At 34.0% G+C, this 12,416-nt stretch overlaps 1 protein-coding gene across 11 annotated transcripts in view; it reads left to right on the top strand.

Annotated features, from left to right (window-relative positions):
* The window catches only part of Wdr62 (WD repeat domain 62), a 225,926-nt gene that overhangs the window by 19,615 nt on the left and 193,895 nt on the right, over positions 1-12,416 (top strand). The window contains exon 1 of one of the 11 annotated variants that reach the window (XM_074133287.1): positions 283-439. The exons of the other annotated variants lie outside the window; for them this stretch is intronic. The gene's annotated coding sequence lies outside the window, so the exon portion shown is untranslated. Of the gene's footprint in view, positions 1-282; positions 440-12,416 lie in introns of those variants that run through there. 11 annotated transcript variants of the gene reach the window in all.

Here is a 12,416-nt window from a genome sequence, read left to right on the forward strand (position 1 = left end):
TGTAGTATAAGTTAAATGTGTTAGCATTTCTAGAATTTAAGTAATATTTTATAATTAGATAGTTGTGTGTTACCATTAAAAAAAATTAAATTTTTTATACCAATTTTGTAATCTTTATGTTAATTACGTATTTTTTTTATACATTTCAAAAAAAGGTAATTAAGGGGAAAATTAAATAAATATTGGATAATAGAAATGTTGAACCAAATCGGTGGCTCAACCTGGTGTCAGTTCCAGAACTATGTTCCTCCCACTTGCTGTAGGTGAAGTCTCTTTTTCAATAACACCAGTCTTCTACCAGCTTTTTAAGCCGCAAGTCTGGAAAGGTTTACGTGAAGTGTTCAGTTTGTTTTTTCCAATATTGGTGTTTTACTTTATTTCTATTTTTTTTTGGATTACCTTCTTTATATTACAACTTAAATTCTGGAACTTTAAAAATGTAAGTTTGTAAGTTTGTTTTGTACACGTTAAAAAATTTAAGTAAAACGTATGTTTATAATGGGCCATAATCAGCTAACTCAATCTCTTCCTAAAAATATATTAAAACGTGCCCGCATGTAATAACAACTTGAGAAAAAAGTGGAGCATTAATAAAATTATCACACCTTTTGTTCGGTATTATCTGTACATTCATCAGTGGGTGTCAGGTTTAAATTATTATAAACATTGTCTCCTCGTTTGTTTTACTAGGTTACCTGATAAAGTAAATTTGCAACGCATTTCTATTTTTGGTTATTTCTCCATTATTCTCTTTCCTAAAAAAAAAATATTTTCTCTTCGATATTGGAATTCGATATTAGAATTAATAGTATCGATCTGCATAAAAATAAAAACATTTGCATTGATTCTTCTTTGTATTCATCAACGATTCCATTTCATGATGAAATTCCACCCATTTAAAACTAACAATTGTCTTTTTTTCCATCTTGAAATTATTCCTTAATTTAGGTTCCTCCTACACATTTAATTCACGAAGACAACTGCGAAGATTCCTTTTATTTACTTTGTCAATATTATGGTGACTTGTCTGCTCGCCATTCTTATACAGATCATCTTTTATCAACCCACGTACTTCTATTTTCAAAATATGAATTTTCTGTAGTGCGAAGATCTATTAAAAAAAATGTAGGTTTTTCAATTATGTTCATTGTTTTATTGAGTGTTTTGTCTTTTTTGTTTTTAAATTGTTTTTCTTTACCATCTTTTGGTATAATTTATTGTTTTTTATATAACAGAGCGGCTGAAAGGGTTTTTTTAAAGCCAGGTGCATTTGATAGTTGTCATGGTGATTTGTTTTGTTTGGGCTAGTCTCCAAGCTTGCGGTCTCCATGGTGTTGTCTCAGATTTATGTTCATTTTCATGGAAGTTTTAGAAAAGTGATTGATAATATTGAGATATTGCTCTTGGTTTTAGCCATAACAAATAGGAAGTTAATTTTTTCAAAGGCAGTGTTTTTTTTTACGCGATTTTTTTTTAATTCCAGATTTAGGTTTTTTAAAATCAAGAAAGCCTTGGTTCTCCTTTAAATTAGATCTGAATATTTTGTTGGTAACCTTGTTTGTTCTTGTATTTGTGTTAAGAAAAGTTGGGAAATATTCTATAACTTTTTTTTGTTGATTGTGTTTAACTTTTTCCATTTTTCTTTTCCTATATTTTACTAACTTTAGTTTTTGATTTCAATACAAGAATTTTGTACGACGTTTATGTCCATTGATAGTGGAGGCTTTGGCTTTTTCTTTTTCTTTCGCACTAGCTGTTTAGTTAGGATATATCGATGTTATATCCTATTATATGGCAGAAATTCATTATTATGTTTTCCAAAAAGTGAAAGATTCTCGCAGAACCAGGCTCCATTCATAGATCAGTTGCTTCTGCAATTAAAGAAACTTTTCGTCCCAGCTGGGGCTATCAATATCCAGGGAGTATCTTTAGTTTTCTTTAAAACGTGTCCTACTCCTTATAGGTTAATATTTGTAAGTTTCTATTTAAGGACAATTTTTTGTTTTAACTGATTTGTAAAAGGTAGCCACGCTAATTTCCTTGTGTTTTTCAATTTAATTGGATGTTTCTTTTTATCCAGGAAATCATTATTGGCGATTTTCAAAATACATTTTTACATTCTGATGCCCGAAAATTGGTTCGGACACTAAAATATCCGCAATGAGTAGTTATTAAAAAATAAAAATGATTTGTAATTATCTCAATACGAGAGTCGTTTGAAGAGTCCGTGCAAAAATAGAAACTACTTAATTTTTTGGGGTAAACCTTTTTTATTTTTCAACATAGTCTCCTTTTAGGCTTATACACTTCGTCCAACGCTGCTCTAGTTTGTTGATCCCTTCTGAATAATAGGATTTGTCCAAGGCTGAAAAATAGCCATTCGTTTCTGCAATCACCTCCTCGTTTGAATTAAATCTTTTTCCCGCCAACCATTTCTTCATATTGGGGGACAAATAGTAGTCCGAGGGAGCCAAGTCTGGAGAGTAGGGGGGATGTGAAACGAGTTGGAACCCTATTTCCATTAATTTTGCGACCACAACTGCTGAGGTGTGAGCTGGTGCGTTGTCGTGATGGAAAAGGACTTTTTTTTGTGGGCCAATCGTGGGCGTTTTTCTTGCAGCTCGGTTTTCAAACGGTCCAATAACGATGAATAATATGCACCTGTGATAGTTTTACCCTTTTCCAGATAGCCGATGAGGATTATTCCTTGCGAATACCAAAAGACAGTCGCCATAATCTTTCCGGCCGAAGGAACGGTCTTCGCCTTTTTTTGGCGCAGATTCCCCCTTGGTAACCCATTGTTTAGATTGTTCTTTGGTCTCAGGAGTGTAGTGATGTAACCATGTTTCATCCACAGTGACGAAACGACGCTTAAAGTCCTGCGGATTCTTCTGGAACAGCTGCAAACCGTCCTTGCAACACTTCACACGATTTCGTTTTTGGTCAAGCGTGAGCAATCGCGGCACCCATCTTGCGGATAGCTTTGTCATGTTCAAATGTTGATGCAAAATATTATGTACCCGTTCATTCGAGATGCCCACAGCACTAGCAATCTCACGCACCTTCACTCTTCTGTCATCCATCACCATATCATGGATTTTATCAATGATTTCTGGAGTAGTAACCCGAACAGGGCGTCCAGAACGTTCAGCGTCACTTGTGCCCATATGGCCACTCCGAAAATTTTGAAACCACTTATAAACTGTTCTAATCGAAGGTGCAGAGTCACCATAATGTTTATCAAGCTTATCTTTAGTCTCCTGAGGCGTTTTGCCTTTCATAAAGTAGTGTTTAATCAACACACGAAATTCTTTTTCGTCCATTTTTTGAAAATCACTCGACTTCCTCGATTCAAACGAATGCCAAACACAAAGAAATAGACCGATCTGGCTGAAACTTGGTGTGTGTTCTTCCAAGAGATGCTACTAACTAAACATAACCTCGATACGCGCCAGTGGTGCTATTTCTCTGACTTTGCACGGACTTTTCAAACGACCCTCGTATGTACTATATAGTTAAATTAGGGTTTAAATAAAAGAGAAATGAAAAATAAAAGGCAATAAAACATTTTAAAAGATATTTTATTACAGTCAGCTAACTAGACAATGCTTTTCAATTTCAATAAAATTGTTTAGTAAGTTTTCTTTTACGGTTTATTTTTTAAAATACTTTTCCTTCAATTATTAGTAACCTATTTTTAATTAGTGAGAGTTAGTTTTAATTATAAACAAGTTTTGAAATATTTTAATTTAAGTTTTGAAAATACAAACAGGTGTACCACCGTCCGTGATGTAATAATACTCGTGTATATATATATATAAACAGCTGTTGGTACATTGCAGCAGAGATGTTCTGTTGTGACCTATGCTTTATGTGTCTTACATAAAACTTGTCTAGATGAGGAGCTTTTTTGATTTCGTTCGTCTAATTGATTTTACTAGAATTTACTCTCTTGATCTCATTTATTAAAAGATTTTGAAACTTCTTAGTGTCTATTTTGCTGAATATAGAACAGTTGGACTGTATGGTCTAGACAGTTGTTTTTATTAATTACTATTGTTTTTATGGTATTGTGATCAACCAAAGAGACAAGTGGTTTCTGTTCCTAAATCTTTTTCGTTCCCTATAACTTTCGTTTTTTTTTTAATTCTTATTTTATTTCATTGGAGAATTCTTAAAAAAAATCAGTACAACTTCTTTATTATATTTTTGACTGTTTTTAAATTCCTCTGCCTCCAAAATGAGACCCAGGATACGTGGCCTGTCATGAAGTGTAATATTTACGAACAAATTTTTTTTTTTAATTTATTTGTAAAGTTACACCAGCGCTAGACACGCTATAAGTAACAATGACAATAACTGACATCGAACTAACTAATTGAGGGGAGAAATTACCCAGTGATAACACTCCTTAAGTCGTCTCCGAGGATTAGCTATTCTCCTCTGAAGAGAGAAAATCGCGAGGCCACTGGCTGATTTTAATCGTCTGGGAGGATGATCTGTATGGTGATGAGATGATAAATGGCGGACAAGAGGATTGGTATGAGAGTGCAAGTTCTGATGAAAACTTTTATAGCGAGTTCGAGCAACCTGGATCTACAAACGGAATTTCCCAGGTCTGTGTGGATAGTTAGATTTGAAACGTAAAATGGAGCGTTTTAGACTGAAGAGATTGAATTCGTTGAAGTTTGGAGCGTTTCGTTGAACCCCACAGTTCAATACCGTACGTCCAGGCGGGTTTTAGTAGGGAATTGTAAATCAGTCGTTGGTTATTAAGTGAAAGTTTTGAACGTTGGTCTAGTAGTCTTTTAAGTAGTCGATAACGTCTGTTAACTTCACTTCGTTTAAGTCGCGAACAAAATTTATTTTTGCTTTCTCCGACTCCTTTGCGATTAAGTCAAATTTATCATCTTGGAATATCCAAATTTTAATCCACTCTGAATTGGGGTGAAAATTCTTTTAGCGTATTGTACCCGCGCATGTGCGATTGATGAAATACCTTAAAAAGGAATACTTGCCGAATTTCCCGATACTGGTATTCCCTTTTAATATTATTGTCGCTCCCGAAGAAAAGCTGTCTTAACCAAATCTGGAAATAGGGTAAACCATTTAGAGGAAGGAAGCCTTACTTTTAGTTCTTTTTAATTTTCTATAAATAATTTGCAAGTACTTACTTATTTGTATATAAAAACCCATTATTTTTGTTTGCAATATTTTCTCTCCAAAAAAACTTTATTTTCTTATTATTTTTTTGGGGTGAAGGGGAGAGTTCTAAAATATTATGTTTGTTCGCGCATGTGCACATTTTTTACTCAAATAATGTTTTAGGATATTGCGCCCCAGTGAAAGTACTGGCCTGAAATGTTCCTTTCTAAATATTTACACGAACCTCCATCAGAAGGCATCTATCTCTTCTTCTTACTGCTACTCGTATCTCTGGTGGTGCTTTGTATATTTTAGCCCAACCCAAACTCTGTAGGAGCTGGTGCACCATATGCTCGTCTTTTCTTTTTTTTATTTATTGTTTCGATCTAATGTTTTCATTTTTATTTCCCAAAAAACATGTGGTACTTTTCTTGGCTAAGTAAACAATTACTCTCTTAATTTGTTTTCTATTTCGTCTTAATGTAACATTAAAGATTTAGGTGGCAGTTTTATTGGTGGTACCATGTTTCGATAGTCACTTCCTTATAGTTTACTTTGACTTCATTTATTTGTTTTTCTTGTCGTGATAATGATTATTTTGTGGAATAGACTGATAATAACCTATCTTCTTACAATATAAACCTGTTTTTTATCACGTTTGTTCCAACATCTTTGTTTTAACTTTAAAAAAACAAAAAAACAAAGGTAAATATGTTTGCTTTCTGATTGGTACTGTGTGTCTATTTTATTGTGTTTGCGCTGTTCTAGTTTATATCGCTACTATGCGATATCTAATCGTGACTTTTTGTTCCCTTTAAGTTTGCATTCTATTTTTAGACTACCATCTTATTAGTTTTACCTTCTGTTTTTATTTCTTTCAGTTAAATTTTTAGCAATTTTAAGGTAATTATCTAAATACAATCTTTATTTGGGTAATTCATTGAAGCACTGTGGGCAGTGGAAAAATAACCAATTATGCCTAAATGTATAAGTAAAAAAGTTTATAATTTCTAGTGATTAGTATTTAGTAAAGTGCCTGTAGAAAGAGTGGTAGAATCTGGGCGATCCATCTGTGCAATGTCCTCCTAAATATTCTAAGATGTCTGCCCAAAATTAAGAAGTTATGAGTGGGTTTTAAGGTTATTAGAAACTCTTCCAGCTCTGGTTATTCTGGAGGAAAGAGAGAATCTTAGTATAACCCACCTAGTAATACTCTTTCTCCGTCAAGATCGGGTAAATAAGCTGGGGATATTAACAACGTCCACCCAGGTCTGCGCATTGTTCAGGAAAAGCTACTCATAAGAGTGGTGTTTAGGCTATACCAGGGGTCGGCAACCTATTTCAAGTTGAGAGCCATTTCTCCTTAAATTATTTTAATAAATCTTACCAAGAGCCGCAAGGGTGATGATGTAAAAAACTCTGGAGATCATTTCTATTCACAAATTATTATTTTATGATATTAGATAACATTTAAATGTTTTATACATTAATTTTCACATTGCGAAGTAAATATACAAATAAATAATAACTAAACCCATGATAGAATGAAAAGGCGGCAGTCTTATGTAATTACGTACTTTATTTAATATAATTATATTCAATTTCGAACCCCTAACATTTAAAATGCTTTTTTGAAAGAATATCTTTGCTTTAATAAATGACATTTTGTTTTGTTTCAATCAAACTGGCTGAAGAGCCACAAAATTTGGATAAAAGAGCCGCGGTTGTCGACAACTGGAACTATACCATTCTTGGACGCAGTCGCCTAGGCACCATCCATTCTAACCTTACGGCTGAACTAAAGTTAGTCTGAGGACTTCACAAGCTTAAGTAGTAGCGACGATCTATGTTTTAAAATATAGATTAGACTTGTTGAGGTTAGGTAGGGATTCTGGGTAGGAAGCAATATTCTTGTAGAACTGGTAAACCCCTTCCGCCTACTGGGCGATAAGAGGTTGCTAGCACCAATTTCGCGAGAGCACCAATCTTTTTATTTTGGAGAAGTGGCGCTACGATAACTTGGAAACAGTACTGAAAATTAAGAACAGCCATTGTAAAAAAGGAGCAATAACTTTTTGTTTAATATTATCTTCTATGTTTTCTCTTTTCACCCACATCTACACAATTGTGGTTATCACTTTGAGAACAGGTTATATAGGGGAGTTTAATTCCATTTATTTAACTTAGATAGTGGCTACATATTCCCACGACCATGTGTTCCCCGTAGGTAGAAGAGTAGTACTAGAAGTGAGTGCCCAGTTTTCACTTCTAACAAAGCAAGCAGATCTCTTACACCTACTATCTCCACCACGACATACGGGGATTGCGGTTGATGCAACTAAAGAACATTGGAGTAGCCTCAGGGGGAGTTTGGTCCCACTTTCACCTCATCTCTATCTTCACAGCTTCCATATCTGTGAGGTGGTCTGCTAATCAATAGACCAGCTCTCTCTCTTCTCTCCCACCGCCCGCCAACACCACTCTGCATGTGTACTCTTCCGGTCCTAGCTGAACATACACCACCATTACCATCTGTTCCTCCTCGCATCTCTTTATACTTGGCCGCCTCTTTCATCTTTCCTCCAGTCTGCAATAACTAACTATTTACTTCCTAACTTATTGAAAGACCCGCATGACTACATCTCATTACAAGTTTAATTGGTGAATTTTCTACAAACAAGGAATTAATAGCCCAAGTCTAGACAGCCTTCTTAGCTGAAGATTTATCAAAGATTAAACGCTAACGCTTGTGGCGCAGCCCAAAAAACCCGTGAATTTGGCTACCATCGTTCGTCCTCTTGGCTTCCCTCTACGCAGGATAATAATCCTGAGCCCCCAGACTTGGTTACCGATCAAAATCCACAAAGAGATCTGACAATAACTTCAAGAGCGAAACAGCTTGAGATCTTAAAGCAGTTAAAAATAGATGCATAATACTTAAGATTGCATTTCATTGATACTTCCAAAAAGAAATTTCTTTCTGCACAAAACGATATTTACGAAGGCTCTAGCGCTGTGATTCTCAACCTTTTTTTTGTTTTTTGTCGCGGCGGCACACTTTTAACAATTTCAAAATTGGGCGGCACACTAACAGTAAGATAAGTTTAAAAATATTTTACTTATCCATAATACACTGTATAAAATAGTTTGTTTATTTTCAATTTAAAATAAAATAATATTGTGCTACAAAAACAACAGTATATGTTTATTAAGGGATTAATTACAAGTTAATAATAAGAATACTTTTAATGAGAAATTTGAGCTTAATGCTTTTTGATAATTTCGTTTATATTTGGTCATATACATGGTAATGCTACTCTCATATCGTCTTCTACATTATTTAATATATAATTTTTATTGTATGCATATCTAAAATTTGGCGGCACACTTCAAAACTTTCCGGGCACAGTGGTTGAGAATCACTGCTCTAAGGAAATGATCAATGCCCTCTCCATTAAGGATTCCCCTATTAACTAGAAAACTCCAAAGGATACCCTCGAAGATTTCTTTACAAACCCCCATGTGCCATCCATTCTTCGGCAGGAGTCCCTTGAAACCTCGAATTCACTCTAGCCTGGTTTATCTTGTCCTCAGCTCTGTTTGCTTCCCTCAAAACATGTCCTGTGGTGGATGGCTGCTACTGCCCATCTCTTTGTATATAAGTCTTCATAAAGTCTCTTTCAATCTGCTCCTATCTTCATTTGCTCGGGGCGGCATCAGAAGGAGGTAAAGATCGAATTTGCCCTTCTCCTCTTTAATACTAAAGCGATGAAATTTTTTTTCTTAAAAATACCGGTTTGAAAAGGAAGGTTTGTGACTGAGGACTGAAACTTCATTAATGTATTATTTTGCTCGAAGTTTTTCGTTTTTTAAAATTCAATGAAATATTATGATCTAGTAAAGTACTCTATTGATAAAAAAGCGCAATTTTATATTTATACGGTTCAGTTTATTCTAAAATGTTAATAACTTTGATTTGAAATGTAGATAATTAAATTGAATATGAATAATATTTCACGGCTGAGGAGTGTAAACTTAGTTTAATGAGATTACTACTTTGTGGTAACAGAATTTGGTCCTTACTTAATAAATTCTCTCTATGTAATTTTGTTAGTAACTATAATTGACTCTTGTCGGCTCATAGTTTTCGTAATTGAAATTTCCTTCATCGTAATCGAAATAAGTTTCGATTTCCATATTTCTGCTGGATATTTGCTGAAATGCTATTTTAAAGTAAATTTAATCATTTATGTGTAATTTTACTGATTAATGTAAATTTCCTTTTAGTTAGAATATTCAGGTTAACTTGCCTAGTGTTACTTTAATACGAAAGAAAAATTGATAGTTTTGTAATGCTTCGATAAACTGATTGGCTTCGAGTTAAGTTGTGTTTGAACGTAATGAGGACAGCCTGTGTCTACTTTGTAGGTAGGAGCAGGCATCTCCTCAATCCTCAGTCTTAAGAATCGAGATTTTTGGTTCTATCTAGTTCCTTAAAGAAGAAATCATTAGGGGAAGTTGAAATCCAGGAAGCGATGCTTTGTAGCGGGAATAAGCATTACTCAAGGGATTCTAAATTTGTATCCTTATTTTTTTGTTTTTTAATTTCAAGGCGCGTCTAAAACTGAGGTTGAGGTCCTGAGGAACTGAGGTCCTGTTTCCGGACAGTGTTTTCTCGTTAAAGACAACACTATGCATCGCTATAAGGAGCTCTAACTGAGACAATCCTTTCCCTTTATCCGTACTTTAAACGATTTTAAAAATCAATAAATTTTATTTTATAAATCATATATTTTATAAATTATAGAATCAGCAAAAAATATAATTAAATGAAAGACTCCTCTTGTTTGTCTTATCTTTTCAAAAGATTTTCAGCTACGATACTTGTCATATACTCTGATGATCGACATTACAGCTGATTCAATCCTGAAAATTTATTTCTTTCTCTTCTAATGTATTAACTCTCTTTTCGCTCACAAATACATCAGATATATATTTGAAACGATCTGTTATTTTTCTCTCTTGGTTTTATGAGAAGTTTTGATCATTTGTTTTTTATAACTCTGCCCCCTCCCAAAAGTCTGCGATGATAAATCATCTATTTACGGCAGTTTGTGCCAGGTTTTGAATAACGACGTACCGGCTATTCTCTTTAAATATTTTGTTTTATTTAACAATTTTTTTGTTTAGAATTTTATTTGTCTGCTATTATTTAGATTAAAAAATAAATTAATTTTTCATATAATAACAATTAATTTTTCCGTTGGATTTACACCGTTTTAAAATGGCGACACGAACACTAGCTTATGTTAGTTATTTAATTGCGTATCAATTTTATTACATGTAGAATGGACAAGGATATCAGGGTTACCAACTGTTCCGAGTCTATATTATAGAATATAACGGAGGTAATGAATTGTTGTCTGCTATATATATTCACGAATGAATTATGTTACCATAGATACCACTGGCCAGATAAATCAACATTAAAATGACGTGCAAGTACACTTTAATGTTTCCGATATAATGTCCAATTAAATTGCATGTTGTATCCGAGATAATATTTTGTGAAATTCATTAAAATATCTTAAATTCTCTTCACTTGACCTTGTACATTATATAAATTTACACTATAGTTATTTAGGGGTTGCGTGCAAACCTGAGTGCGCAAAATAAACTTTCCGGAAATTGATGATTATGTGAGTAATTTCCTTTTGTTTTCTTTTCCCATGCCTTCCTAATAGTCTGCATGTTGTTTTATTATCAAGCTTAATTACACTTATGTAGAGAAATATTTGGAATTTTGAAATATTTGACTTAATTTTATTTTTCTATTCATTCAAGATATTTTATTTTCGTGATAAATTCGGCGATGATAAAGGGTTTTGTTTCTGTTGCTTTATCGGATTACATTTTTGGCTGGACTAATCGAGGAACCCAATTACTCTAGGAATAGAAAGTTTTTAAATTTAATGGAAGTGGCTTTCCTGTTTTGGCTATTTAGAGTCTCAAATATAACGTTATATCCTAAGGAAAGTGGTGGACTAACCACTTCTAGCATTCCTCATGGTACTTCTAGTCTAGATAATGCCTACGATGATGCTCTCAACGCTTGGAAAAGTCCTCGTACAAGCTGCATAGTTGTTGATGAGTACAACTACGTGGGTTTATGGTACCCTTAGGCAAACTCTACTTCACCATTGCCACCTCCACATTCACTTGCGCAAAATATACTATTGATTATATTATTATAGTATTGATTATATCAGTTCCCTAGATCAACCAAGATAGGTTTCCAGACTACTGGTTAAATGGAACCCATTTTTTTTGTTTTGAGTATTTAATAAAAACTAGAAATTACTGTTAATTATATTTGGTGACTGAATAATAGTTTCAATAGGATGATAAAATAAATGCCAGTTTCAGTCATGATAAACTTTATTATGCCGAGCTTTCCACCTAGGGACTAGGTCATCTTCAGGGCTAATTTACAAAGTACTATTTTACATCATTAAAGGGTTGGTGTGTCTTCTGTCTTGTCTGTTCATGGACAGACCGAATACATTCAGTCCATGGACAAGACAAGACACAAGACACACCAACCCTCTAATGATTAAAACTGTCCGGTAGGACAGTTGTATAAGGGTTGATCATCAAAAACTGCACGAAAAAGCGTAACGTTGAAAAACTCCCAACTTTGACAATTTTTTTCTCTTTTTCTATAAAAGATAAAATTCCCAAATTTTCTTTAAAATGTAGGGCAAATCCTCCTTTACAACTGTAATTTTTTTGCAACAACATAGATATAATGGATTTTGAGAAAAAAGTTGCTGAAAATGAGCAAAAACGGCATTTTCAAAAATGGTGGTTGTTGTTCTTGTTGTTGTTGTTGTTGTTGTTGTTACCTTTTTTGTAAACAACGTAGCGCCTAAACGCGTGAACCGATTTTCATGAATGAGGTGACATTCGATTCGGAATTTTATGTAGATGTGCCTTTTGGGGGTCTCGACGCTGTACATCGAATGGGAGAGGAGTTAGCCCCCTTTATGTAAGGCCCCCTCCAAAATTATTATTTCTAATTTCTCTGTAAATCTTGGCCCGATTTTGATAAAATTTGGTAGGATCATAGGGTTATGGCTTCCCTACGTAACATTAAAACGACATTCTGCTCTTACACTTGTTAAGAGGAAGTATAGCAATCGTTTCAAATTATCGAGACGTGAACCGATTTTCATGAATGAAGTGTCATTCGAATCGAAATTTTGTTCAGA

Source organism: Rhodnius prolixus, unplaced genomic scaffold (assembly GCF_049639745.1).
Source record: "Rhodnius prolixus isolate KJV_2025 unplaced genomic scaffold, Rpr scaffold_10, whole genome shotgun sequence".
Taxonomy (NCBI): domain Eukaryota; kingdom Metazoa; phylum Arthropoda; class Insecta; order Hemiptera; family Reduviidae; genus Rhodnius; species Rhodnius prolixus.